The sequence below is a fragment of the Mobula hypostoma genome, chromosome 18 (assembly GCF_963921235.1).
Source record: "Mobula hypostoma chromosome 18, sMobHyp1.1, whole genome shotgun sequence".
In the NCBI taxonomy this organism is placed as follows: Eukaryota; Metazoa; Chordata; class Chondrichthyes; order Myliobatiformes; family Myliobatidae; genus Mobula; species Mobula hypostoma.
In genome coordinates this window covers 5,802,709-5,830,640 of record NC_086114.1, presented here as the reverse complement: position 1 = coordinate 5,830,640, position 27,932 = coordinate 5,802,709, and the positions used below count along the sequence as shown (strand labels likewise).

General features: G+C 44.1%; 1 protein-coding gene across 3 annotated transcripts in view; it reads left to right on the top strand.

Moving 5' to 3' along the window:
• The window catches only part of camk2g2 (calcium/calmodulin-dependent protein kinase (CaM kinase) II gamma 2), a 492,136-nt gene that overhangs the window by 135,910 nt on the left and 328,294 nt on the right, over nt 1–27,932 (top strand). The gene's annotated exons all lie outside the window — the stretch shown is intronic.

Below are 27,932 nucleotides of genomic sequence, written 5' to 3'. Positions count from 1 at the left end.
ATTTCTTCACTCAGGAGGGTGAGCGTGGATCGAGCTGTCTGTGGAAGTGGTTGGATATGGGCTTGATCACAACATGTAAGAGAAGTTTGAATAAGTACATGGATGGGAGGGGTATGGTTCAGGTGCAGGTCTATAGGATGAGGCAGAATAACAGTTCAGCATGGACTAAATGGGCAGAAGGGCCTGTTCCTGTGCTCTAACACTCTATGGCTCTATATTTCTTGGGAGACAGAAGAGACTGCAGTTGCTAGAATCTGTAGAGTGAACCAAGCTGCTGGTGGAACTCAGTGGGTCAGGCAGCTTCTGTGGATAGTCAGGGTTTCATGTTCTGGCCCAGCATCAGGATAAAGAATTTTGCTTTCACCTATCATCCACTGTCCTCTGTCTCCCAACTCCACCCTCAATGCCCTCCTCTTAAGATGCAAACCTACTCATCAGCGTATACCCCACCTCAGTCTACCAATCTCCTCGGGCTGCCCTCTCCCCACACCCCATGGTTGCACCAGCCACCTCTCCTCTCTACATTCAGTCCTTTAATTTAGCAAGGTTTCAACTCAAAGCCTCAGTAATTCCTTTTGCCGCCACAGGTGCTGCTTAACTCACTGAGTTCCTTCAGCAGCTTCTTGTTTGTCCAAAGATATTAGACCATAAGACATAGGAGCAGCATCAGGCCATTCAGCCCATCAAGTCAGCTCGGCTTCATAATGGCTGATTTATTGTCCCTCTCAACCCTGTTCTCTTGCTCTCTCCCTGTAACCTTTGACGCCCTTATTATTCAAGTGCCTATGAACCTCTGCTTTAAATATACCCAATGATTTGGCCTCCACAGCTCTCTCTGGCAATGAATTCCACAGATTCACCACCCTCTGGCTAAAGAAATCCCTCCTCATCTCTGTTCTAGTGGAACTTCCTTCTATTCTGAGGCTGTGCCCTTTGATCTTAGATTTCCTCATTCTTGGTAGACACCTGATGCTCAGCACAAATGGTGGGTGGAAGGACTCTTCTTATGCTGTATGACTCCAGGGCAAAGCACAATGCTTTACAGTACCAGCGATCTGGGTTCTATTCCCACCGCTGCCTGTAAGGAATTTGTACGTTCCCCCCGTGACTGCATGGGTTTCCTCCAGGTGCTCCAGTTTCCTCCCACAGTCCAAAGACATGCTTGTTGGTAGATTAATTGGTCATTGTAAATCGTCCTGTGATTAGGCAAGGAATAAATCGGGGGATTGCTGGGAGGCGCAACTCAAGGAACCAGAAGGCCCTGGTGCGTGCTGTATCTCAACAAATAAATAAAGAAACAAACAGAGACTATTGGGAACACATGGCAAGGTATAATTTTGCCTAGAACATAAGGATTTATTTTGAAGCCATCTGTACTTCCAGTATTCGGTATTTCAAATTTTCAGCATGTACAGTTCTTTATTCTTTTTTAGGAAGTGGTTAAAGGGAGCTGAAAATCCCCGATTTTCACGTGACAATGCCACTTCCAGGAAGTCGGTTTAGCCTTCTGAGGATGGCCAATGCATGAAAACTGTTAAATGGTTTTAACTGTACAGAGTAAGGAAGTAAACCATTGCAGCCCACCCTGTCCCTGCTCCACTGTTCAGTACATTTAGTATATCCTACCTGTGATTACTTAGGATACACAGCTCAGAACAGGCCATTCAGCCCATGATGCTGATTCTACTTCAACCTTCACCCATCTCCTTTCAGCAAAATCTATTAAAGCAACCCCTTCTCTGTCGTAAACAAGAAAACCTGCAGATGCTGGAAATCCAAGCAACACACATTATATGCTGGAGGAACTCAGCAGGCCAGGCAGCATCTATAGAAAAGGGTGCAGTCGACGTTTCAGTTCAAGACACTTTGGCAGTCCTGCTGACGGTCCTCAGCCCCAAATGTCAACTGTGCTTTTTTCCATAGATGCTGCCTGGCCTGGAGTTCTTCCAACATTTTGTGTGTGTTGCCCTTCTCTGTCATTTCCTTGTCCAGCCTCCCACTATCCATTATACTCTTCACTTCAATTTTGCTCAGCTTTTTGTGGAGAAAGACACTTGTTCTGAATCATTTATTGTATTTGTTGTTGAACATCTCTGCCATGGTCTTCCTCATGTGAATGCATTGCTTCTGTATTGACTCTTCCACAAACCTCTCCTGGATGGCCCACTGTTTGGGCCACGCCATCTCCCCATTGCTATCATCAGGCAGGAGGTACAGAAGCCTGAAGTCCCACACCACCAGGTTCAAGAACAGCTACTTCCCTTCAACCATTTGTTTCTGAGCCAGTCGGCAAAACCCAATCTTTGCACACTGTGACCCCTTTGCACTAAAATGGCCTTTATTTTTCTTCTAATTATGTTTTTACTTGTAAAAAAAAATGCATACTTTCTGCTTTTTCCTGCGAATGCAGCTTAGGTGATGCGATATACCTGTGATGTTGCAGTAAGCTTTTCATTGCAACTGTGGAGATGTGGTCTTTTGCAGAAGACAATAACCTCAATTTTGACTCTCTACACCTCTGTTAGGTCACCTACATTTTATGAAGCAGCTGTCCTGTGGCCCAGTTTTCAGTCTGCTATTTGTATCTCTCAGCTTCCTTTTGGCTAACAATCCCAGTGACCTGACAAAAGAATAACACCAGACAGCTGATAATCCATAATCCTCTGGGACAGAGAATTCCATAGAGTTTGCAAAGGGATTCTGCCTTTCCTCCAGAAAATGACTCATTTACACAGAGCAAATAACTGCCTCACTCAGTCTGTACCCCATGTTACAGCTATATTAGAATTGCAAGCAAACATATTGTTTTAACCTTGTTTATGGATTAAGATTGAAAGTTTTATTTTTGGCAAAAAAAAAGCAGAATAAATTCTAAATTAGTGCAGTTTAAGATTAAATCTCACTCATTGATCACTACCGACTTTGTCGCTTGCTGATGATGTGGCAGATTGGTCTTGTTTTGTGAGTAATGGTTTCATCACCGGATGCCGTGTCAGTTGATGGAGCAATGTGTCGGTGACTCTGACATTGACACCCTTCTGTCAAATGAACTGATCCTTATAAAAAGGCGTGAAATTAGTTTTCCATAGCAACTTTCCATTGGAGACACAGAAGTTAAAGTTTGTGTAGATGCTCTGATGTTCTGTAATCTAGACTTTGGGATAACTGTACTCTGTTTTTGTTTTCCTTCTACTTCAAGCCAATTCACATCTTTGATGATTTGTTTGAGGCAGAGTCACTTGCCCTCATCTACTCTGTTGTGACTGTGATTGAAGTCACTGGGAGGCACCAAAGCTGGTGATAAAAGTCTTCATTCATCACACCAAGCAGGCATCATAATGGAGGCACTCTTGATGAGGCCTCCTGATCCAATATTTATATGCTAAAGATCAAAGGTAATGGTGAAATTTTATAGTTACAATGTATCCACAATGCTGCTTTGAATTACATATAATTTTCAAACACCTAGATCTTCACACCAACACTCCAGATACCCAAAATGAATGCTAATCACAGTTGTCTCTGAGGTGTGTTCATGCACGTGCAGAGACCTAATCAGTTCCCCTCTACCACCACTCTGCTCCATCTAGCGGAATTAGTCCTTACTCTTAATAATTTCTCCTTTGGCTCCTCCCACTTCCTCCAAACTAAAGGTGTCGCTATGGGCACCCGTATGGGTCCTAGCTATGCCTGCCTTTTTGTTGGCTTTGTGGAACAATCTATGTTCCGAACCTATTCTGGTATCTGTCCCCCACTTTTCCTTCGCTACATCGACGACTGCATTGGCGCTGCTTCCTGCACGCATGCTGAGCTCGTTGACTTTATTAACTTTGCCTCCAACTTTCACCCTGCCCTCAAGTTTACCTGGTCCATTTCCGACACCTCCCTCCCCTTTCTAGATCTTTCTGTCTCTGTCTCTGGAGACAGCTTATCCACTGATGTCTACTATAAGCCTACTGACTCTCACAGCTATCTGGACTATTCCTCTTCTCACCCTGTCTCTTGCAAAAACGCCATCCCCTTCTCGCAATTCCTCCATCTCCGCCGTATCTGCTCTCAGGATGAGGCTTTTCATTCCAGGATGAGGGAGATGTCCTCCTTTTTTAAAGAAAGGGGCTTCCCTTCCTCCACCATCAACTCTGCTCTCAAATGCATCTCCCCCATTTCATGCACATCTGCTCTCACTCCATTTTCCCGCCACCCCACTAGGAATAGGGTTCCCCTGGTCCTCACCTACCACTCCACCAGCCTCTGGGTCCAACATATTGTTCTCCATAACTTCTGCCACCTCCAATGGGATCCCACCACTAAGCACATCTTTCCCTCCCCCCCCCCACTTTCCGCAGGGATTGCTCCCTACGCGACTCCCTTGTCCATTCATCCCCCCCATCCCTCCCCACTGATCTCCTTCCTGGCACTTATCCTTGTAAGCGGAACAAATGCTACACATGCCCTTACACTTCCTCCCGCACCACCATTCAGGGCCCCAGACAGTCCTTCCAGGTGAGGCGACACTTCACCTGTGAGTCGGCTGGGGTGATATACTGTGTCCGGTGCTCCCGATGTAGCCTTCTATATATTGGCGAGACCCGACGCAGACTGGGAGATCGTTTTGCTGAACACCTACGCTCTGTCCGCCAGAGAAAGCAGGATCTCCCAGTGGTCACACATTTTGATTCCATATCCCATTCCCATTCTGACATGTCTGTCCACGGCCTCCTGTACTGTAAAGATGAAGCCACACTCAGGTTGGAGGAACAACACCTTATATTCCATCTGGGTAGCCTCCAACCTGATGGCATGAACATTGACTTCTCTAACTTCTGCTAATGCCCCACCTCCCCCTCGTACCCCATCCGTTATTTATTTATATGCACACATTCTTTCTCTCTCTCTCCTTTTTCTCTCTCTGTCCCTCTCACTATACCTCTTGCCATCCTCTGGGTTTTCCCCCCTCCCCCTTTTCCTTCTCCCTGGGCCTCCTGTCCCATGATCCTCTCATATCCCTTTTGCCAATCACCTGTCCAGCTCTTGGCTCCATCCCTCCCCCTCCTGTCTTCTCCTATCATTTTGGATCTCCCCTCCCCCTCCCACTTTCAAATCTCTTTCTAGCTCTTCCTTCAGTTAGTCCTGACGAAGGGTCTCGGCCCGAAACGTCGACTGTACCTCTCCCTAGAGATGCTGCCTGGCCTGCTGCGTTCACCAGCAACTTTGATGTTGTAGCTTAAGTCAATGAGGTGTTTTGTGCTTTGCAATTGACCCCAATCTGCAGCTCCAAGAAGACTATTGTTCTGAGCTGCATTTGAAACTCTATCTACAGTCCACATTCTGACCTGAAGACTGGTTGCTGTTGAAATTAATATTTTATATTCCATAACTCCAGAATATGTCCCAACATACTGCATCAACAGGACTACCTTCCTCCATCTTCAAGACATCATGGAATAATCCTGTTGGCTTTTGAAACATTCATCCCTGCCTTCCTACTTCTCCTTTCTACTAATACAATGCTCGCTTCACAGGCCTCCCATTTTGTTGTGCTCATTTGTAGAGGCCAAGTCATTGGGAATACTTAAAGCAGATTTAAGATTCAAGATTGTTCAATGTCATTTCCTGTACACAAGTTTAAGGAGAATTAAATAATTGTTACTCTGGATCTGATACAGAAGAAAACATATAAAGATAAAGAACATAATAATAATAATACTTAAAACCACAAATATAAATAAGATAGTGTATATATATATATATTGATTGTACATCGGGACAAGTAGTATAAACAAACACACAATAAATATAAATACATTTCATAGCTTGTATACCTCGATTGATTGTGTGTCCATAAAGCGATGTTAGGCTGTACATAAAGTGACTGACAGGAAATAATAAAGTAGTGGTGGAGTTAGTGGGTAGACTTGTTGATCAGCCTTACTGCTTGGGGAAAGTAACTGCTTTTGAGTCTGGTAGTCCTGGCAAGGATGCTACATAGCCTCCTCCCTGATGGAATTGGGAGTAACAGTCCATGAATAGAGTGGGTGAGATCCTTCACAATGTTAGTGGCCCTTTTCCGGCACCACTCTATATATATGATCTTGGTGTGTACGCTGGTGCCGGTGATATGTTGGACAATTTTGACTACCCGTTGTAGAATTTTCCTGTCCATTGCAGTGCAGTTTCTTTACCAAACTGTGGTACAGTTTGTCAGGATCTTTCTATTGCACATCTGTAGAATGACATGAGTATAGATGTGCAAAATCCAGCTCTCTTCAGCCTCTTCAGAAAGTAAAAGTGTTGGTGAGCTTTCTTGACTGTGTAGGATGTGTTCTGGGACCATGAGAGGTCTGTGAAAGGATGTGAGTATAGATAGTATACTCATTGATAGTATTTTCATGGACAGTAAACAGAGAGTATTAATAACAAACTCACCACACTAATATATCAAAAAAACAGTAAAATGGAAAATCTCTGTTTTGAAACCACTTAAACCACTTCTTCTTTGTCACAGTGCTTTTTCTTCTGGGTATTAACCCAAAATTCCTGAGAGCTCTGGGCAGTCCTGAAATCTCAAAACTAAATGCATACCAGAGACGAGGGCTGCATGAGAAGTTGAGGGGGTGAAGAAAGAACAATGCCATACAATTAAGTAAGATTGCTGCAGTGAATTATTTCAAGAGCAGCAACATTACAGCTGAAGTTCATTATAGTCTATTGAGCTTCAACTGTACCACAGATTACGGGATTTTAAACTCAGGGCACAGTGAGGAAGGAGAATATCAGATGTACCTGTAGGTTAGAATGTATGAAAGCATTGTTTTGGTATGTACTTAGAATGGAACATAGGAATCTACAGCACATTACAGGCCCGTCAGCCCACAATGTTGTGTCGACCATGTAACCTACTCTAGAATTTCCTCTAATTTACTAAGCTCCTCGTACCTATCTAAGAGGCTCTTCAAAGACCTTATTGTATCCGTTTCCACCATCGCTGCCAGCAGTGCATTCCATGAACCCACCACTCTCTGTGTAAAAAAACTTACCCCTGACATCCCCTCAGTGCCGATTTCCAAGCACTTTAAATCTATGCCCCCTCGTGTTAGCCATTTCAGCCTTGGGAAATGAGCCTCTGTCTATCCACACATTCAACGCCTCCCATCATCTTATACACCTCAATCAGATCACCTATCATCCTCCGTCACTCCAAGGAGAAAAGGCCAAGTTCACTCATCCTATTCTCATAAGATACACCCTCCAAGCCAGGCAACATCCTTGTAAATCTCCTCTGCACTCTCTCTAGAGTATCCACATCCTTCCTGTAGTGAGGTGACCAGAACTGAACACAGTACTCCAAGTGGGGTCTGACCAAGGTCTTGTATAGCTGTAACATTACCTCACTGTTCTTGAACTCAATCCCACGGTTGATGAATGCCAACACACCAGAATCAGAATCAGGTTTATTATCATCGCCATGTGACATGAAATTTGTTAACTTAGCAGCAGCAGTTCAATGGAATACATAATCTGGCAGAGAGACAAAAAGTAATAATAATAAACAAAAGATACATAATAAGTACATCAATTACATATATTGAATAGATTTTTTTTTAACTTGCAAAAACAGGAATACTGTATATTTTTTAAAAAGTGATGTCGTGTCCAAAGCTTCAATGTCCATTTAGGAATCGGATGGCAGAGGGGAAGAAGCTGTTCCTTAATTGCTGAGTGTGTGCTTTCAGGCTTCTGTATCTCCTGCCTGATGGTAACAGTGAGAAAAGGGCATGCCCTGGGTGCTGGAGGCATATGCCTTCTTAACAACACTGTCACCTGCACGGCAGCTTTGAGTGCCCTATGGATGCTGACCCCAAGATCTCTCCTCTCGCTATACTGTCCAGAGTCTTATCATTAATATAATACTCTGTCTTCAAATTTGACGTACCAAAATGAACCACTTCACCCTTATCTGGGTTGAAGTCCAATTGCCACTTCTCAGCCCAGTTCTGCACCCTATCGATGTCGTGCTGTAACCTCTGACAGCCCTCCAGACTATCCACAACACAATATCAATGTGTGATGCTTTTGTGCCAACATCCTTTCTGTATTTCATTGCAACATTCACAGGTGGCCTCTTTCAATATCGACTGCTTTTCTGTGTCTTTAGATTATGTCATGAAGTTTATACTAAATGTAATTCACAGAGTCACGATACACAGTCATACTGCATGGAAACAGGCCTTCGGCCCACCTAGTCTGTGTTAACCAAGATGCCTAATTAAACTAGTCCCATATGGTCCATATCCCTCTGAACCTTTCGTATCCGTATACCTATCCAAATGCACTTTACAAATTTTGATTCCACCCAGCTCTACAGCTTCCTCTGTCAGCTTATTCCACACACCCACTACCTTCTGTGTGGAAAAAGTTGTCCCTCAGTTTTCATGAGACAAAGGAGCAGAATTAGGCCGATTAGTCCATCAAGCCTTCTCCCCGTAACCCTTGAGGTCCTTACTAATAAGGAACCTATCAAATTCCACTTTAAATATACCCAATCACTTGACCTTCACAGCCGTCTGTAGCAATGAATTCCACAGATTCACCACCCTCTGGCTAAAGAAATTTCTCCTCGTCTCTTTTTCAAAGGGGTCATCCTTCTTTTCTGAGGTTGTGCCCTCTGGTCCTCAACTCACCCACTATTGGAAACATCCTGTCCATAGTTAGTCAATCTAGAACTTTCAATATTCGGTAGGATATTCCCCATTTCAGTTTCCCTTTAAACTTTGCCCCCTCTCATGGGTATGATTCCAGGAATGAAACATATGAGGAGCATTTGATGGCTGTGGGCCTTAACTTGCTAGCATTTAGAAGAATGAGGGGATCTCACTGAAACTTATTGAATATTGAAAAGCCAAGATAGAGCAGATGTAGAAGTGATGTTTCCTTCTAACAGATGAGTCGCAGACCAGAGGGCACAGCCTCAGAGTAGAGCGATGTTCATTTAGAACAAAGATGAGGAGGAATTTCTTTAGTCAGAGGGTGGTAAATCTGTGGAATTGATTGCCACAGACTGCTGTGGAAGCCATATTTTTGGTATATTTAAAGTGGAGTTTGATTAATTCCTGATTAGTCAAGGTGTCAGAGGTTATGGGGGAGAGAGCTGGAGAATGAGGTTGAGAGGGGTAATAAATCAGCCATGATAGAAAAGTGGAGCAGACTCAATGGGCTAATACTGTTCCTTCAGTACTATGCAAAGTGCTAGGGAGCCGAAAACATTTCAACTGTACTGTAGTAATTTTATGTATTGCACTGTACTGCTGCAGCAAAAAAAAAGCTTCATGACTTATGTGAGTGATGATAAACCTGATTCTGATATGGGTCTCTATTGTGGACTGGGAGTGGAAAGGGAGCAGGGAGAAAGGAATCATGTTTGAGAAAAGGGGAAGGGAGAGGAGCGGGAGTGGGAAGCACCAAAGAGTCATTATATAGCGGTCAATAAACCAATTGTTTGGAATCAAATGACCTTGCCTGGTTCCTCAGGGTTGGGTATGTCTGTGTCCAAGTCAGCTCCTGCCCTGGCACTCCTCCTCTGCCACCTGTCCCATACGCCTCTCATGGTGCACCACTCTCACCTTTCCCCACAGCTTGTTCCTGCCAGATTTGTAAACTTGCTCTCCACTCCACATTGACAGTTAGAGTACTGTACAAAACTCTTAGGCAGGCTAGCTATATACATGTGCCCAAGGCTTTTGCACAGTACTGTATGTCTTATGGTCTTTCACCATTATGCCACTCCCTGTCTGACCCTCCTGTCTGTGGATCCTTCCTCTGATCAATCCCCCTCGATGTTTGAACGTCTCAATTAAATTTCCTATTCACCTTTTCAAAACAGGCCATTGCAGTGGGGTTAAACTTGGGCCCTGGTTAAGAAAGTTAAATGTGCAGGGTATCTGACATATAGTATGAAATTTGTTGTTTTGCAACAGCAGTACAGTGCAATACCTAAAATATACTATAAGAAATATATATTATAGAAGAAATGCAAAAAGAGAGCAAAAATAGTGAGGTAGGTTTCATGTGTTCAATGTCCGTTGAGTGTGTGTCTTCAGGCTCCTGTACCTCCTCTCTGACAGTAGAAATGAGAAGAGGGCATGTCTTGGGTGATAGGGGTCCTTAATGATGGATGTTGTCTTTCTGAGATGTCGCCTTTTGAAGATGTCCTTACTGATGAGGAGCACCAATTGGAGAGCTCTTCAAAGAAGGTCTAGCATGAACATGATGGGCCAAATAGCTATAGGAGTTTAATGAAATTCAAGGTTGTTTAAGATTCAAGATAGCTTAATGTTATTTCCAGTACACAAGTGTAAAAAAAATGTATACAAGTGTATATAATACATAGTCCTGATTGGCTACCCCTTCAGTTGGCTTTTGAACTCTATTGGCTCACGTTTCTTTGGCTCTTAGGGGGTTTGTAGATGGCGTCTATTTCAATATGTTTGTTTACAGAGTTATCAGAAGAGAACCAAGTTTCTAAAAATTTTCATGCTGCTTTGCGTTTGGCCCTGCCAGAACCTCCATGGTGTCCCAGTTAAAGTGGTATCCTACTCTGTCTTCATGTACTGAGATCAGTGACAGTGGATCATGTCTCCATTCTGCCAGTTTGTGTTCCCCTAAATGATTACTCCATAAACAAATCTATTGAAATATACGCCAATAGAATTCAAAGGTCAACTGAAGGCATGGCCAATCAGGACTGCGGGAAGCGAATGGGGACCTATATACATGCGAGCACTCCCAGAGAGGAACACCAACAACTGTGCACTGAGGTTGTCACCTGGACTGGTGATGAAATGTCTGTAAGCTAATTGCTAACCTCAGCAAACACCGCAACATCAAGTGCCCCAACCCAAGCCACCAATATTCACCATCATTCTAAACAGGAGTGTCTGTACATGAGGTGACTCTGACAGGAAATGATAAAGTAGTGGTGGTTGGGGTGTGGAGGGGTGGGTTAGTGGGTAGAGGTGTTGATCAGCCTTACTGCTTGGGGAAAGTAACTATATTTAAGTCTGGTGGTCCTGGCGCGCATGCTACGTAGCCTCATCCCCAATGGGAGTGGGATAAACAGTTCATGACCAGGGTGAGTGGGATCCTTCATGAACAGTCAGTCCACAGAATAGTTGTGTCCTGCTGGGTTCTAATTTGCTTCCCCACACTTTCTGTAATTTTGGATTTGTGTTTGACACTGCCTGATATCATAATGTTCACCTCGTAATAAAACTTGTCTTATTTGTTTGCAACAATCAGGACTCACTGTTCTCCTTAGCCACAGGCAAGTTACAAAGCAGTGCTTTGTGCTCACCAGCGTGAGGGAGAAATATGGTCACCTGTAATAGGAACATTGCTTCCTCGCCATCTCCATCATCACACAGGGATCCATTGTGACTCCATGGGAACTGCTGAATCACAGCTATCAAGTTTGAAAAAACATTTGAAATCATTGATGTTGATCAGAATAATCTGACTGTGAACTCGATGTTCACCCGGTCTGTCCAGCTCGCTTCCCCCCTTTCATCCTGCGCTGGTTATGTGACAAGTTACTACTTCCTGCAACAGGGGACTCTGAAGCCATCTCCATGGCTCTAAGAAGATTGTGAATATGTTTCTGTGCAATGGATTTAGCTGGGCAGTGCTCAAAATGTGGGCAAAGAGTCTTACCAGGGCTTCTAGGGACACAGGGCTTGGAGCAGAGAGCGATATGGTCAAGTGTCAAGACCGCTTCTTGTCAAGATGGTGCCAAGCTGGATTAGAACATGACAGCACAGTACAGTCTCTTTGGCCCATAATGTTGTGCTGATCTTTTAACCTACTCCAAGATCAGTCTAACCCCCTTCTCCTATACAGCCCTCCATTTCTCCATCATCCATGTGCGTATCTGAGAATTTCCTAAGTGCCCGTTGTGAATCTGCTTCTAGGACCACCAGGACGTTCAAAGTAAATTTATTATCAAATAACGTATACGTCAACGAATACTACTCTGAGATTCATTTGCAGGCATTCACAGTAGAGCAAAGAAACAGTAGAACCAATAAAAAACTACGAAGACTGACAAATAACCAATGTGCAAAAGCTCACCCACCACTCCCTGTGTCAAACAAACAAACCTACCGCTGTTATCTCCCCCGCCCATACTTCTCTCCACTCACCTTAAAATTATGCCCCCTCATATTGGGCATATCCGCCATGTGAAAAACTCTCTGGCTGTGCTCTCGATCTATGCCTCATCATCTTGTACATGTATATCAGGTCACCTCTTGTGAGAAGTGGTTAATTTTGTGGTCTATGCCATTCCCTGGTGTCTTTATTTATTGACATATAGTGCGGAACAGGCCCTGCCAGGACTTCGAGCTGCACTGCCCTGAAACGCACTCACCTATTTAACCCTCGCCTAATTAACCCTCACCTAATCGCAGGGCAATTTGCAATAACCAATTAAACTACTACGTCTTTTGAATGTGGGAGGAAACCAGAGCACCCAGAGGAAACCCATGGGGAGAATGTGCAGACCCCTTGTAGGCAGCGGCAGGAATAGAGTTGGGTTACTTGGAAAGAGAAAGGGAGCGTGTAGACACAGGTGATGATCCTACTGTTTATAGCCAGCGGCAGAATTGAACCTGGGTTGCTGCTACTGTGAAGTGCTGTGCTAACCATTATACAGCTGTGCTGCTCAGCCTGTCTTCCTCTTCCATAAGTCGAGACAGGTGATCCCAGTGTCTGAAAAGACAGACTTGTTCATTTGGTTTGGTTTATTATTATTGTCGCCTAAGAATGTGCCGGGGGCAGCCCGCAAGTGTGGTTACACACTCTGGTGCCAACATAGCGTGCCCACAAAGTTCAACACAACACGACGCAATGCCCACAAAGTTCAACACAACACAACGCAACACACAACAGCACAGCAACACGAGTAGCAACAGAACAACACAAGTCAACAGCAGCCAAACAAGCTATCCCCCCCCACACCCACAAACACACTCTCCCTGCCTTTGCCGTCTCTCTGCTTCTGCATTTTCTCTCCCCATGAGTCTCTCTCCCTCTCTCTCTCTCTTTTGGGAGTGGTGTCTCAGAAAGGCAGCGTCCATTATTAAGGACCGCCAGCACCCAGGACATGCCCTTTCTCACTGTTACCATCAGGCAGGAGGTACAGAAGCCTGAAGGCACACACTCAGTGATTCAGAAACAGCTTCTTCCCCTCTGCCATCCGATTCCTGAATGGACATTGAATTCTTGAACAATACTTCACTTTTTTAATGTACAGTATTTCTGTTTTTTGCACATTTAAAAAAAATCTATTCAGTACACATAATTGATTTACTTGTTTATTTATTATGTTTTATTTTATTTATTATTATTTTCTTTCTGCTAGATTATGTATTGCATTGAACTATTGCTGCTAAGTTAACAAATTTCTCATCACATGCCAATGATAATAAACCTGATTCTGATCCTCGCTCTCTGCCTCTGCACGATCTTTCTCTCTCTGCCTCTGTGTTCTCTCTTTCTTGCTCTCTCTCTCTCTATCTCTCTCGCTCTCTCTCTCTCTCTCTCTCACCCTCTGCATGCTTTCTCTCTTTTTCTCTCTGTCTCTATCTGCCTGTCACTTTATGTTTCTCCCCCACTTTCTCGTGGCATACATTTGCTCTGTTGAAATGCGACATGGTGAATTAAAGTTGAGATGCAGAAGTCACCAATGTGACCTGCCTAGGAGCGCAATCACTGTCCTGTGTGTCTCCTTGGCAGGTCAGTCTGCCTGTGATGCAGAACCTGGGACACTTGGCTGCTTAGACTGACAGACTGTTTTCACTAAAAAAAATAGCATGATGACCTTGTTCTTAAAATAACCAAGTAACTCAATCCATTATTACAAATTGTTTAAAGATCTTAAAGTAGCCACAGTTGAGGGCTTCGGGTTCTTGATGTGCATCCATGTGTTGAGTTAGAGACATAGACTTGTACGGCGTGGCAACAGGGCTTTCGGCTCATCTCATCCATGCTGTCCTGAGCTAGTCCCATTACCTCTGTTTGGCCCATATCCCTCTCAACCTTACCAGTCCAAATGTTTTTTAAATATTGTAATTGGACCTACCTTCAGCACATCCTCTGTGTGAGAAACCTGCCTCCCGGATACCATAAAACATAGGAACAGAATTAGGCCATTTGGCCCGTCGAGTCTGCTCCACCGTTTCATCATGGCTGATCCACTTTCCTTCTCAAACCCAGTCTTCATACCCTGAGTAATCAAGAATCTATGAACCTCTGCCTTAAATATACACAGTGAGTTGGCCTCCACGGCCTCCACAGCCTCCAGTGGCAATGAATTCCACAGATTTGCCACTCTCAGGCTAAAGAAATTCCTTCTCATCTCCCATCTAAAAAGATATCCCTCTATTACCCTCTAAATATTTCTCTCTCATATAAACTTGTGCCCTCCAGGTGGCAAATCTGTGGAATGCGTTGCCCCAGAGGGCTGTGAAGGCCAAGTCGTTGGGTATATTTAAGATGATTCGTTTAGTAATTGGGTTAAGTGTTACATTGACAAGGCAGGAGAACAGGGTTGGAAACAGTCAGCAATGATTGAAAAGAGGAGCAGACTCGATGGATCTGTCACGTACCCCATGACGGGAATATAGAACCAGCAGAGATGGAAAACACTTTGGAGTCCAGTATTGCTATAAACTAATAATATTTGTTAGTAACTATGCAATACAGTAATATAAATGTAGATAAATCAAACAGGTTAGCAATGATTATAAATATAAGTAAGTATATCAGTAAGTGTGGAAATATACGTATGAAAAACCAAGCTTCTTTAAGTCTAGGGGTAAAAGATACAGGCTCACAATGATGAGTAAAGTTAGTTCAGTTCAGTTCAGTTCGTGGTATTTAGTTGAGTAGTGATGGAGAGAGAGAGAGGGAGAGATTTGAGTCTTCAGGTGAGCTGACGCCGTCGATCTTCTCGTTGTCCTTCAAACTCCTTTAAAAGTCACCGACTGTGACTTTAACAAAGGGGACTGGTTTTCTGTGGTGGAGCTATCCCCCAGGCGAGAGTGGACAACTCCCCACCAGTCAACCCCTTTCCTGTTTCCACTGCAAGAGCGATGGATTGTTCCGCCTGATCGATCCTCCCAAACCCACTTTTCCTGCGGGCACAACAATGCTCATTCCTCCTATCTTATCTTCTCGTGCTGAGCATCAACTGTCATTCAAATAACTCCTCCTTCCTCTGTCTTTGTAAGAAATGCAAACAGGCGAACAGTCCTTGAGAAGTATCAACAACCTGCCAAAAATCATAACATCGAGTGTCTCTCTCTCTCTCTCTCTCTCTCTCTCTCTCTCTTTTCAAAAGCACAGTTAATAGGGGTAATTCAGGATCCTGTCACAGATCAAATGGCCTAATTCTGCAGCCATGTGTATCCCTTTATCAGCACTCAGATCATAGACTCTCCTGCTAATAGAACCTCTACTTTCTTAGGCATCTGCGGAGCTTCGGCATGACATCTAAAACTTTGACAAACTTCTCTAGATGTGTAGTAGTGAGTATATTGACTGGCTGCATTATGGCCTGGTATTGAAATACCATTGCCTTTGACTGGAAAATCCTACAAAGGTAGTAGATTCGGCCCAGTAGACCCAGTAAAGCCCTTCCAACAATTGAACACGTCTACATTATGCGATGTCATAGGAAAGCAACATCCGTCATCAGAGATCCCCACCATGCTGTCTTTTCGCTGCTGCCATCAAGTAGAAGGTACAGGAGCCTCAGGGCTTGCACCACCAGGGTGAAGAATAGCCACTACCCCTCAACCATCAGGCTATTGAATAAAAAGGGATACTCACTTGCCCCATCTTTGAAATGTTCTTTCAACCAATTATCTTACTTTAAGGACTCTTTATCTCTTTATCTCATGTTCTCATTATTTACTGATATTTATTTAAGTTTGCATTTACACAGTTTGCTGACTTCTGCACTCTGGTTGATCTTTCGTTGGTCCTGTTGTAGTTACTCTTCTATAGATTTGCTGAGTATGCCCACAGAAAAATGAATCTTAGAGTTGTATTTGGTGACGTAAGTGTACTGATGTATCGTGAACAAAGTCACTGGAGAGACACTGAAGCTAGTGGATACAGAAGTGTTTTATTCAACAAAAACGAGCAGCAGGCATATTGAGGCACTCTTGGAGGAAGAGGCATCTCGACCCAATAGTACATGATACTTTTATATACTAAAATCAAAGGTAACAGCAGGACAATTCTATACTTCCAAGATATCTACAGTGCTTCCTTTGAATTACATATCGTTTCACATCTCCTTTTTTTGCACCCACACTCCAGACACCCAAAATGAATGTTAATCAGCATTTGATATCAACTCCAGTCCACACTGCCAGGAAAACTACTGTTGAGGGTTGCATTTTAAATTTAATCTACAAACCACATCAAATCTGAAGATTGGTTGCTGGTGAAATTAATATTCGCTATGTACCCTAACTCCAGAATAATCTATATACTACTAAAACTCTCATGATCTGTCTGTCTGTTTGTCTGTTTGTGACCTCCAATAACCGCAAACAGTGCATTACAGCGGCACTTTTTTTTGGCTAAATCGAATTAAAATGTGCTAACTTACAGAATGCAGGCAAAGTTCAGGGTTATATATGCGTATAAAATTGCTCATTTGCCAAAAATCAACAGGCTGGCTTTCACCCGAGACCGGATCGGCCATCATGGAAATCGGGACGCCACAGCCCAACGCATATGCACGGCCAGCCTCAGCAGCAATGCCTACCAGAGCAAAAGGGCAGGGCAGCTCTATTTCGAGGGGTCACATCAGCATGTGCAGGATTGGGACAGATCTAACTGCTACCTATCGATAAGAAATAATTACATCTTATTGTAATGACGTACTTCGAGGCACCCATAAAACCCTTTGCTGCAGTCAGAGGACAGCGGTGACTATATCATGTCCATTTAGGAGAGCGCCAACCACATCATCAAGAATAATCAACATCCTTTGGTGTTAGTGCTTCATATCTTCTATCCAGCATTAGGGTAAAACAAGTGGTCAGCCTAATTATGCCGCGTGGAAAGGGAAGGGGGACATTATGGTCAAGAGATGATGGCAAACGTCATTGGGAAAAGGCAAGGACAGGGAGAGAACAAGAATCAGATGAGACCAGGGCCGCACGACTCCAGGATCAAAGAGTCAGGATAAAGAAAGATGAGAGAAGAAGAGACAGAGGAGGAGAGGCATGCACGTCTCCAGGATCAGAGACAAACAACAAAAAGCAGAACAGATGAAGAGACGGGGGATGAAAGGATTGCACGTCTCCAGAATGACAACGAGAGGCACAAGGGTGGCAGATAAACCAGAAATGATGCCATCAAAAGTGTCCTTCGTTAAACGAGGAGGAGCTATATTTGCTTTGTAATGCGTCGTTCTTCTTTAATAAACAAGTTTTCTTCTTCAATTTCCAAAGCAAAGCGATACCAATAGCATTCAGGAAAATTTAATGTTCGTTCTGGTGACATCAGACTGCACCACCCTTCTCTCAAAGGGTGCCCCAATGGGTCACCCCGTTGTCTAGTTTGATAATAAAATTTACTTTTGACTTTGAACCACCCTCTCTTTACCCACTCCATCTAATCCTTTCAGGCCGTTTTACCCTTGATATAGGCTATATATTGCTTCCTTGTTTCTCCACGTATGTTGGTAGTAAGTTGCTGATTTGTAACTGAAATGAAACTACTAGAAATCTGCAATTTAACAAGTGCTGCACATACTCAGAGGTCAAGCAGCATCTGTAGAGGGAAACAGTTAGATTCCGACAACCTCAAACATTACCTCTGTTCTCCGCAGCCTCTGACTTGTTAGTTACTTCCACATAGGCCGGTGCACGCAGCTACAAAGCAGTAGGTGTTTAATGAAACTGCCGGCAATCCCAGTTGAATGTAGAAATTGGGGAGTTTCTCTCAGTATCCAGGTCTTCTTCAAGGAACAATGCCTCAGAAAGGCGGTGTCCATCATTAAGGACCCCTATCATCCTGTTCCCGTTGCTACCATCAGGGAGGAGATACAGAAACCTGAAGAGACAGACTCAACGATTCAGGAACAACTCCTTTCTCTCTGCCATCCAATTCCTGAATGAGCATTGAGCCCATGAACATGACCTCTCTACTATTTTTATACATATACTTACCAAAATTCACAGTATTTTTCTCTTTATTATTATGTATTGTATTGTACTGCTGCCACAAAGTTAACAGATTTCATGACATATGCTGATGATATTAAACCTGATTCTGATTCCCCTCTTTCAGTCTTCACTGGAGGTGGAATTAGCAAATTGTAGGCAACATTGGTTTTTAATCCACCCACTTCTACAAAACAAAATCTGTGGAAACGTTGACTCTTATTAAATAAGGTAAGTTTCTGAGCATTTGATCAAAATCACATTTAGTGCTGAGCAGCCTCTGTGACCCTGAAAAGACGGATACACGCATTGAAATCTTTTCTCTATTCCAGAGAAAAGTTCCATAGGTCCTTTGAAAAAAATGTTTTTAAATTTTGATATTTCGATATCTTCCTCATGCATGTATGTGACCTATCATCATTGTTGGTTTCTACAAGGATAAGAGAGAGAGAGAGAGAGATTTGTAGTAACACACACAAAATGCTGGAGGAACTCAACAGGTCAGGCAGCATCTATGGAAATGAATAAGCAGTTAACATTTCACGCTAAGACCCATTATCAGGACTGGCAAGAAAGGGGAGAGGGTAAAGAAGCCAGAATCGGAAAGTGGGTTGGGTGGTGGGGGAGAGGAAAATTAGTTCAAGCTTGTAGGTGAGGGGAAAGTTGGGTGTGTGGGGAAGGGAGGATGAAGTGAGAAAGTGGGGGGTGATGGGTGGAAAAGTTAAGGGGCTGAAGAAGAAGGAATCTGTTGAAAGAGGAGAGTGGACCATGGGAGAAAGGGAGGGAGGAGGGAGAAGGGACACCAGATCGACGTGAAGAGCAGACGTAAGATGGGGTAGTGGAGGTATAATTTGTCCATCAGTGCTGATCACCCCATCCTTGACCAAGCTGTTCCACTGTGAACACGATCTGTTAAGAGTCAACATGATGCTTTCAGATCAGGTCATGCATAGCACATACCTCTGCCGCACTGCTCGGGTGTGTTTCTGGGGTACAGGGGCTGGCGACCCTTGTGCCTGCTATCACTGAGCAGCAGGCAACCATCTGATTGGCCTGTCAGAGTTCTCTTTGGGAACTAGTTGACTTGATCAGCATTTCTCATCTGGCTATTGTTCACAATTGCACTTAATAAAAAAAAATGGAAGCCATGACAGTGAGGCGGTCATGGACCGACATGTCAGGATAGGCGTTCGATTTATAATAACTAGCCACTGGGATTGCACGCCTTTTGGTGCAGATGGAGCGAAAGTACTTGAAAATGCAGCGAGATCTATTAGCTGGTCTGCTACAGTTCTTCAAGGTGATAGGCTGCACTGTTAGATTGATTATGTCAGCTGTGCTGGGTTGCTATTGCATGTATATCGAAACATACAGTGAAATGTGTTGTTTACGTTAACAACCAACACACCCAAAGATGTGCTGGGGTCAGTTCGCAAGTATCTCCACACATTCCAGCACCAAAATAGCATGCCCACAACAGGTGAAGAACAACACTGAAAACAACAAGCAACAAAACAAGCCCCATTCCTCCCTCCCTCCTCCAACTCCAAGACAGGCCTCCAGTCTACAGGACTGGACTCCAGGATCCAGCTTTCAGCCATTGGGCTTCGACTTCTAGTTGACCTTCATGCTCCAACCTGGACATGGAGAGGATGATTTCAGAAGTGGGTAAGGCCAGGACCCGAGGGCACAGCCTCAGAACAGGGGGATGTCCCTTTAGAACAGAGATGAGGAGGAATTTCTTCAGCCAGAGGGTGGCGAATCTGTGGAATTCATTGCCATGGACAGCTGTGGAAACCATGAAATTGGATATATTTAAAGAGGGATTTGATAGGTTCTTGATTAGTGAGGGCATCAAAGATTATGGAGAGAGGACAGGAGAATGGGGTTCAGAGGGATAATAAATCAGAATGGTTGAGCCGAATAGCTAATTCTGCTCCTATGTGGTATGGTCTTTCCATTCAGTAGGTGTTACCATTACAGTGTCCCTGACCATGAGCTCCCTATGGAATAAAGTTAACGAGGAAATAAGTACCAGGCTACAAGAGTAGGTTGGTGGATGGATCCTAGTGAAGGTCCCTTTGGACCTTCCAAAGCCTTTTTACCATCTATAGGGCCTATCAGGAGAGTTAACAAAAATTGCTCATCATGTTTACTCCAATGACACTGAAGAAGCTTCACAATCTGGCTTGTTATGACCTTGCACCCTATTGTATACATGCCCTGCACTTTCTCTATAGCTGGTATGCTTTATTCTGCATTCTGCTATTGTTTTATCTTGCACGGTTCTTTGTTACTGAGATCCAACGGCCAGGAAGGTGGTTCTTCAGTGCTTCGTGGAGAGTGAAGGGTATGCCAAGGGACAGAAGAAGTCATGGTCGCCCATTGCAGCCAAGGAAGGCTGCAGTTATGATGACAAGTCGTGCCGCTAAACCCGGACTACCGAGGTCAAGAGAGTGGAACTGCACCAGTGCAATGGCTTTCCCCACTTAAAAACTCTCCCACACAGGTTTCTTCGTGTAATTCACATCATCAGAAGAATTGCACAGATTGAACTGTCATTGTTGGATACAATGGAGAACCAGTCACTTCAGTGCTCTGTGTGTTGATGTAACAGTGCACATGACAAACCTTGCACCTTGGCACGTGTGATAATACACCGATTCTAGTAAACCTGCAATCACTGATTGCTATCCCATCTACAACCCTGAATATCCATTACGTTCATCATTGGGGAGCAGTAGACACAGAGGATACTATCTACAAAATGTATCCGAATCAGGTTTCATATCATTGGCATATGCCATGAAATATGTTGTTTTGCAGCAGCAGTAAAGTGCAAGATATAATAATAAAAACTATAAATTACAATAAAAAATACATACAGTGGATATATATCAACATTGGTCGCGTGAAGGACAGCAATGGTGAACAGTATGAAGGAATGCCCCGATGTATGTGTATTAAGGCATCCATTAGTCTTGCGAAACCATGGATCTGCGCCTGGAAAGTCTTCACTCTCCAGGGTGCAGGCCTGGGCAAGGTTGTATGGAAGACCGGCAGTTGCCCATGCTGCAAGTCTTCCCTCTTCACGACACCGATGTTATCCAAGGGAAGGGCATTAGGACCCATACAGCTTGGCACCGGTGTCGTCGCAGAGCAATGTGTGATTAGGTGCTTTGCTCAAGGACACAACACGTTGCCTTGGCTGGGGCTCAAACTCACGACCTTCAGATCGCTAGTCGAACGCCTTAACCACTTGGCCACGTGCCCACACACTCACACAGTTCACCATTCCTGTCCCTCAATTGACCAATGTCGATGCTATACTGCAGGAAACAGATCAATCCCACGTCTAGAGCGACACAGCCCCCAAGTATGCCTGGACTGAAGGGCTTGGGTTTGGCAGAGATTGGATTTGACTGGGCTTATTTTCCCTGGAGTGAAGGAGGTTGAGGGGTCTTCTACTTATCGTGTCCACGGACAGTCTATACATGGCTCAGCCAGAACTGGACACATTTTTGCACCTTGTTGTTGAATTCGGCAAGATCTGCAATAGTACAGGGTTCCTCCAGTGATGGGCAATGCAGGAGATGTTGCGTAGTTCGTGGCTCAGTTCCACATTCACAAGTTGTTGGGCTGGTTGTATATCCCCAATTGCTCAGTGACACCTTTGAACGACCTACACCAGTCCTAAGTCTGTTAAGGCACTTCCGGACTGCCCAGTTGCAATTAGCTCCTGGGGGAAGGCTTTCACCCGGTGGAATTTCCGTCTTTGGGGGTTGTTTGAGACTGGTGATCCGGTCTTTCCACAAGGCGATGTGGGCTTCAGATGGGGTTGATTATAATGGAACAACACTGTTCATGAAGCTCTTCCTTGACTTTAGGCAGCTGGGTGTAGATGTATGATCATGTAGAGGGTGCCTCTCATCTGATGTTTGACGGAGTCGTTCTTTCTTGCTGGCTACCGTTCTTCTTATATCGGGGGGAGCGATACTTGCCAGGATATATAGGCTGTTGGTGCCTGTTGGTTTTAAACAACCTGTGATAAGTTGGCAGCTTGCATTCAGAACGGCATCCTTCTTCTCAGTATGAGCAGATCTTTCCCATGCAGGGCAGGTGTATTCAGCAGTGGAATAGCAAAGAGCAAGTGCACTGGTTCACAATGTTTTCGGGGGGTGACCAACAATGTTCCCTCTAAGGTGTGCGCACGTGGGCGTGCACACATCTTTTCCTACTAGCACACAGAGGAATTTAAACTGCCCACACAAGGTTGTGACCTCCTACAGTACCTTGTTGGCATGTTAAGTATATTTCAGAATCGTACACAATCACATTTCCTTTTCCTGTTTCTGATGTGGACTGTGTTCTCAATGTGGAGTTTACAATGATTTCTCTGCAGATTTTAAGAACGGGCTTATGTATACTTTTTTTTGAAGAAATTATTGAGTGCGCACATGTTGTCAATGGGCAAAAAAATTGCACAGCACAAGATCTTTGTGCACACTGGTTATTACAAATTAGAGGGAACATTGAGGACCAGACAGAAGTATGGAATCAGAATCAGGTTTAATATCACCAGCATATGTCATGAACTTTTTTGATTTGTGACAGCTGTACAATGCAATGCATATTACAGTCAACCTTCACTAATCCGACTACCTGTAATCTGGCTCCTTCGATAATCCGGCACTGATTATGCTTAATGTGATCCTTCTGTAATTCGGCATTTTCACTAATCCGGCACTCCTCAGGTCCCAATGGTGCCCGATTAGTGAAGGTCGACCTGTAATAAAAAAGTTGTAAATTACAATAATAGGCAAAAAAAACTAGTGAGATAGTGTACATGGGTTCGTTATCCATTCAGAAATCTGATGGAGGAGGGGAAGAAGCTGTTCCTAAAATGTTGAGTGTGTATCTTCAGGTTCCTGTACCACCTCCTTGATGGTAGCAATGAGAAGAGGGGCATGTCCTGGGTGATGGGAATTGTTAATGATGGATGCCACCTTTCGAGGCATTGCCTGTTGAAGATGTCCTGGATGGTGTGGAGACTAGTGCCCATGATGGAACTGGCTGAGTTTACAACCTGCTGCAGCTTTTTCCGATACTGTGCATTGGCATCTCCGTATCGGACATTGATACAGCCAGTTAGAATGCTCTTCATGGTACACCTTTGGTGACATACCAAGTCTCCTGAAACTCTGAATGAAACAACATATAGCCGCTGTTGTGCCTTCTTTGTAATTACATCAATATGTTGGGCCAAGGATAGGTTTTCAGATATATTCACACCCAAGAACTTGAACCTACTCACCCTTTCCTCTGCTGATCCCTTGGTGAGGACTGTTGTGTGTTCCCGTGACTTCCCCTTCCTGCAGTACACAGTCAGTTCCTTGCCATTCGGCCTATCGAGTCTGCTTTGCTACAGCAGATTCACTATTCTTCTCAATCCCATTCTCTTGCCTTTTCCCCATAACCTTTGACACCCTGACTAATCAAGAACTTATCATCCTCCACTTTAAATATACCAAATGACTTGGTCTCCACAGATGTCTGTGGCAATAAATTCCACAGATTCACTATCCTCTGGCTAAGTAAGTTCTCCTCATCTCTGTTCTAAATGGACATCCCTCTATTCTGAGGCTGTGCCCTCTGGTCCTATATCCACTGACTACACGAAGCATCCTCCCCACTTCTAGTCTACTCTGACCTTTCACTATTCAATAGGTTTCAGTGTAATTTCCCCCTCATTCTTCTAAACTCCAAGGAGTACAAGCCCAAAGCCATCAAACACACCTTATATATTAACCTTTTCGTTCCTGGAATCATTCTTGTGAATCTCCTGTTAACCCTCTCCAGTGTCAGCACCTACAGCAACTACAAACACTACAGGAGCTTTTCAGCCGCAGGGGATTACCAGTGTCAGTAGCTATCCCCCCATTGATGCATTGTCTGCTTGCTTATAGTTACTGGGTCTAAATCCTGGAACTCAGTGCGGCATTCACGGAACAATTACACTAGTTCAGGAAGGCTGCTTATTAAGGATGCCCAATAAATGCTGGTTCGGCCAGTAACACCCAAATTTAGAAACAAAATATTAATAAATGTCTTGAAGTGTGTTGTTTTGTGGCAACTGTACAGTGCAATACATTAAAAAAATTACCATAAATTTGAAATTCTGGATTATTTAATGTCATTTCCTGTACTGTAAAGGAGAACAAAATAATTGTTACTCCAGATCTGATGCAGCACAAAAAAACACAATAAAATAAAGAACACAATAATAGTCAGTCATACTTTATTGATCCCGGGGGAAATTGGTTTTCGTAACAGTTGCACCATAAATAATTAAATAGTAATATAACCATAAATAATTAAATAGTAATATGTGAATTATGCCAGGAAATAAGTCCAGGACCAGCCTATAGGCTCAGGGTGTCTGACCCTCCAAGGGAGGAGTTGTAAAGTTTGATGGCCACAGGCAGGAATGACTTTCTATGACGCTCTGTGTTGCATCTCGGTGGAATGAGTCTCTGGCTGAATGTACTCCTGTGCCCAACCAGTGCATTATGTAGTGGATGGGAGACATTGTCCAAGATGGCATGCAACTTGGACAGCATCCTCTTTTCCGATACCACCGTCAGAGAGTCCAGTCTCATCAACACACAACATCACTGGCCTTAGGAATGAGTTTGTTGATTCTGTTGGTGTCTGCTACCCTCAGCCTGCTGCTCCAGCACACAACTGCAAACATGATAGCACTGGCCACCACAGACTCGTAGAACATCCTCAGCATCGTCCGCCAGATGTTAAAGGACCTCAGTCTCCACAGGAAATAGAGACGGCTCTGACCCTTCTTGTAGACAGCCTCAGTGTTCTTTGACCAGTCCATAATTTGAAAACATAATAAATATATAAGATACCTTACGTATATAGATTGGTTGTATGTCCAGGAAGTGACACTAGACTGTGTATAAGGTGACTGACAGGAAATAATAAAATAGTAAACAACAGGAATTCTGCAGATGCTGGAAATTCAAGCAACACACATTAAAGTTGCTGGTGAACGCAGCAGGCCAGGCAGCACCTCTAGGAAGAGGTACAGTCGACGTTTCAGGCCGAGACCCTTCGAAGGGTCTCGGCCTGAAACGTCGACTGTACCTCTTCCTAGAGATGCTGCCTGGCCTGCTGCGTTCACCAGCAACTTTGATGTGTGTTGCAATAATAAAATAGTGGTGGTTTAGTTGGTGGAGGTATTGATCAGCCTTACTGATTGGGGAAAGTAACTGTTTTTGTGTCTGGTGGTCCTGGCGTGGATGCTACGTAGCGTCATCCCTGATGGGAGTGGGACAAACAACCTATGAGCAGGGTGGGTGGGATCATTCATGATGGTACTGGGCCTCTTCCTGCAGCTGACTATGTGTGTGTCAGTGATGGAGGGGTAGGCTGGTGCCGGTGATGAGTTGGGCTGTTGTAGAGCTATCCTTGTGCGCATTGCAGTTTCTGTTCCAAGCGGTGATGCAGCCTGTCAGGATGCTCTCTACTGCACATCTGTAGAATGACATGAGTATGGGTGTGCAAAGTCCAGCTCTCTTCAGCCTCTTCAGAAAGTAGAGGCACTTGTGAGCTTTCTTGATGGTGTAGGATGCGTTCTGGGACCATGAGAGGTTGTCTGTGATGTGCACTCCCAGGAGTTTGAAACTGCTTGTAGATTTCACTGCTGTGCTGCTGGTGTAAGGTGGGGTGTGAGTGGTGCGAGTTCGTCTGAATATTATGGTTCTCAGTACAATATATCAAAGTAAATAAGTAGGGCAAAAAAAGAAAAATTTTATATTTCAGTTTGTGGGGTCAGTTTGATTGATTAGTCAAAGCTTGAGAGGTGTTCTGAAGTCACTAACACTCTGTGACCTGGCCTACAGGAATAAGGATAAAATAACTGTGATCATTGCATTTGAAATCTGGATCACGACATCCTTCTGTTAAGCTCTTTGCCTTTGCAGGTTGCTGTCAATGGAGGTAAATTGAATTTGTCGTGTAACTTTAGGCAGTTGGATTGATTTCATTTCATTCCGCTGTGAAACAGCTTGTTTTGAGTTGGTGCTTGCAAAATGAAGAAGTATTCTTGGACTGATCGGAAAAAAAATGAGAAAAATGGAAGCGGTGATATTTGATTTTGTACCATTGCCAGAAAATAACAGATTTTATGTCTTATTCCAGTGATCTTTAGCGGCACAGTATCGAAGTGGTTAGCACAACGCTTTACAGTACAGGTGACCCACTGCTGCCTAGAAGGAGTCTGTGTGTTCTCCCCATGTGTGTGTGTGGGTTTCCTCCAGCTATTCCAGTTTCCTCCCACAGTCCAAAGACAGCTGGTAGGTTAATTGGTTATGGTAAATTGTCCAGTGATTAGGCCAGGGTAAAATCGGGCTTGAAGTTCTGGAAGGGCCTGTTTCATGCTATATCTCAATAAATAAACAAACTAATAAATATCAAACTTGATTCTGATGCCGTTGCTGACTTTCTCAGTGAAGGAGCGAGCCAGATTGCTGTCTGGTGTTTTGTTCTGATGCTGGCCACATACTTGTTTACCAACATAATCCCTAATTAAGGGAAAAGCGTGCTTGCTGTAACTGGGCTCTCTGAAGGAAACTATCACACTGTGGAACATGGGTCAGGAGAGATCAACTCGAGAAGCAGTCTGATGCCACTATACGATGAATCTTTAGCCATGCTCTTGTTGTAATGTTATGAAAATGTCCAGCTGTGTTGCTTTAGCAATAAAGAAACATTTTCATACTGAAGAATAAGGATCCTGCATTTTTATACTGACATGTATCGGAGCAACACGGCAGTGTAGCAATTAGCACGACGCTATTGCAGTTTGGGGTATCAGAGTTCGGAGTTCAATTCCGGCGTCCTCTGTGAGAAAGTTTGTATGTTCCTTGTGTATGCGCGTGGTTTTCCTGCGGTTGCTTTGGTTTCCTCCCATAGTCCAAAGACCTACTGTTTGGTTGGTTAATTGGTCATTGTGAATTGTCCTGGTGATTAGACTAGGATTAAATCAGTGGGTTGCTGGGCAGTGTGGTCTGTGCTGTATCTCTAAATAAAAAGGCTCTTCGGCCTTTCGAGTCTGCTCTGTTTTTCCATCATTGCTGATATATTATCCCTCTCAACCCTATTCCCCTGCCTTCTCCCTGTAACCTTTAACATCCAGACTAATCAAGAATCTATCAACCTCTGCTTTAAGTGTACCCAATGGCTTGGCCTCTACAGCCATCTGTGGCAATGAATTCCACAGATTCACCATTGTCTGGCTGGAGAAATTCCACCTCATCTCTGTTCTAATGTGACATCCTTGAGGCTGTGCCCTTTTGGTTCTAGATTCTTCCACGATTGGAAATATCCTCTTCCCACCTACTCTCTCTGGACCTTTCAATATTTTGGTAGGTATGAATGAGATCCTCCCTCATTCTTCTAAGCTCCAGCAAGTCCCCAAATGCTTCTCGTATGCTAACCCTTTCATTCCCAGGATCATTCTGGAACCTTTCCATGCTCAGCACTTCCATGGGGTGCAAAGGCATCAGCGCCGGACTCCGGAGCGAAGGCTCCCGAGTTCGAATCCAAGTCGGGCCGCCCCCCGAGCACGCTTTCCATCCGTGCTGGGTTGAGCGTCGAGCTAGCCACTCAGCCTCG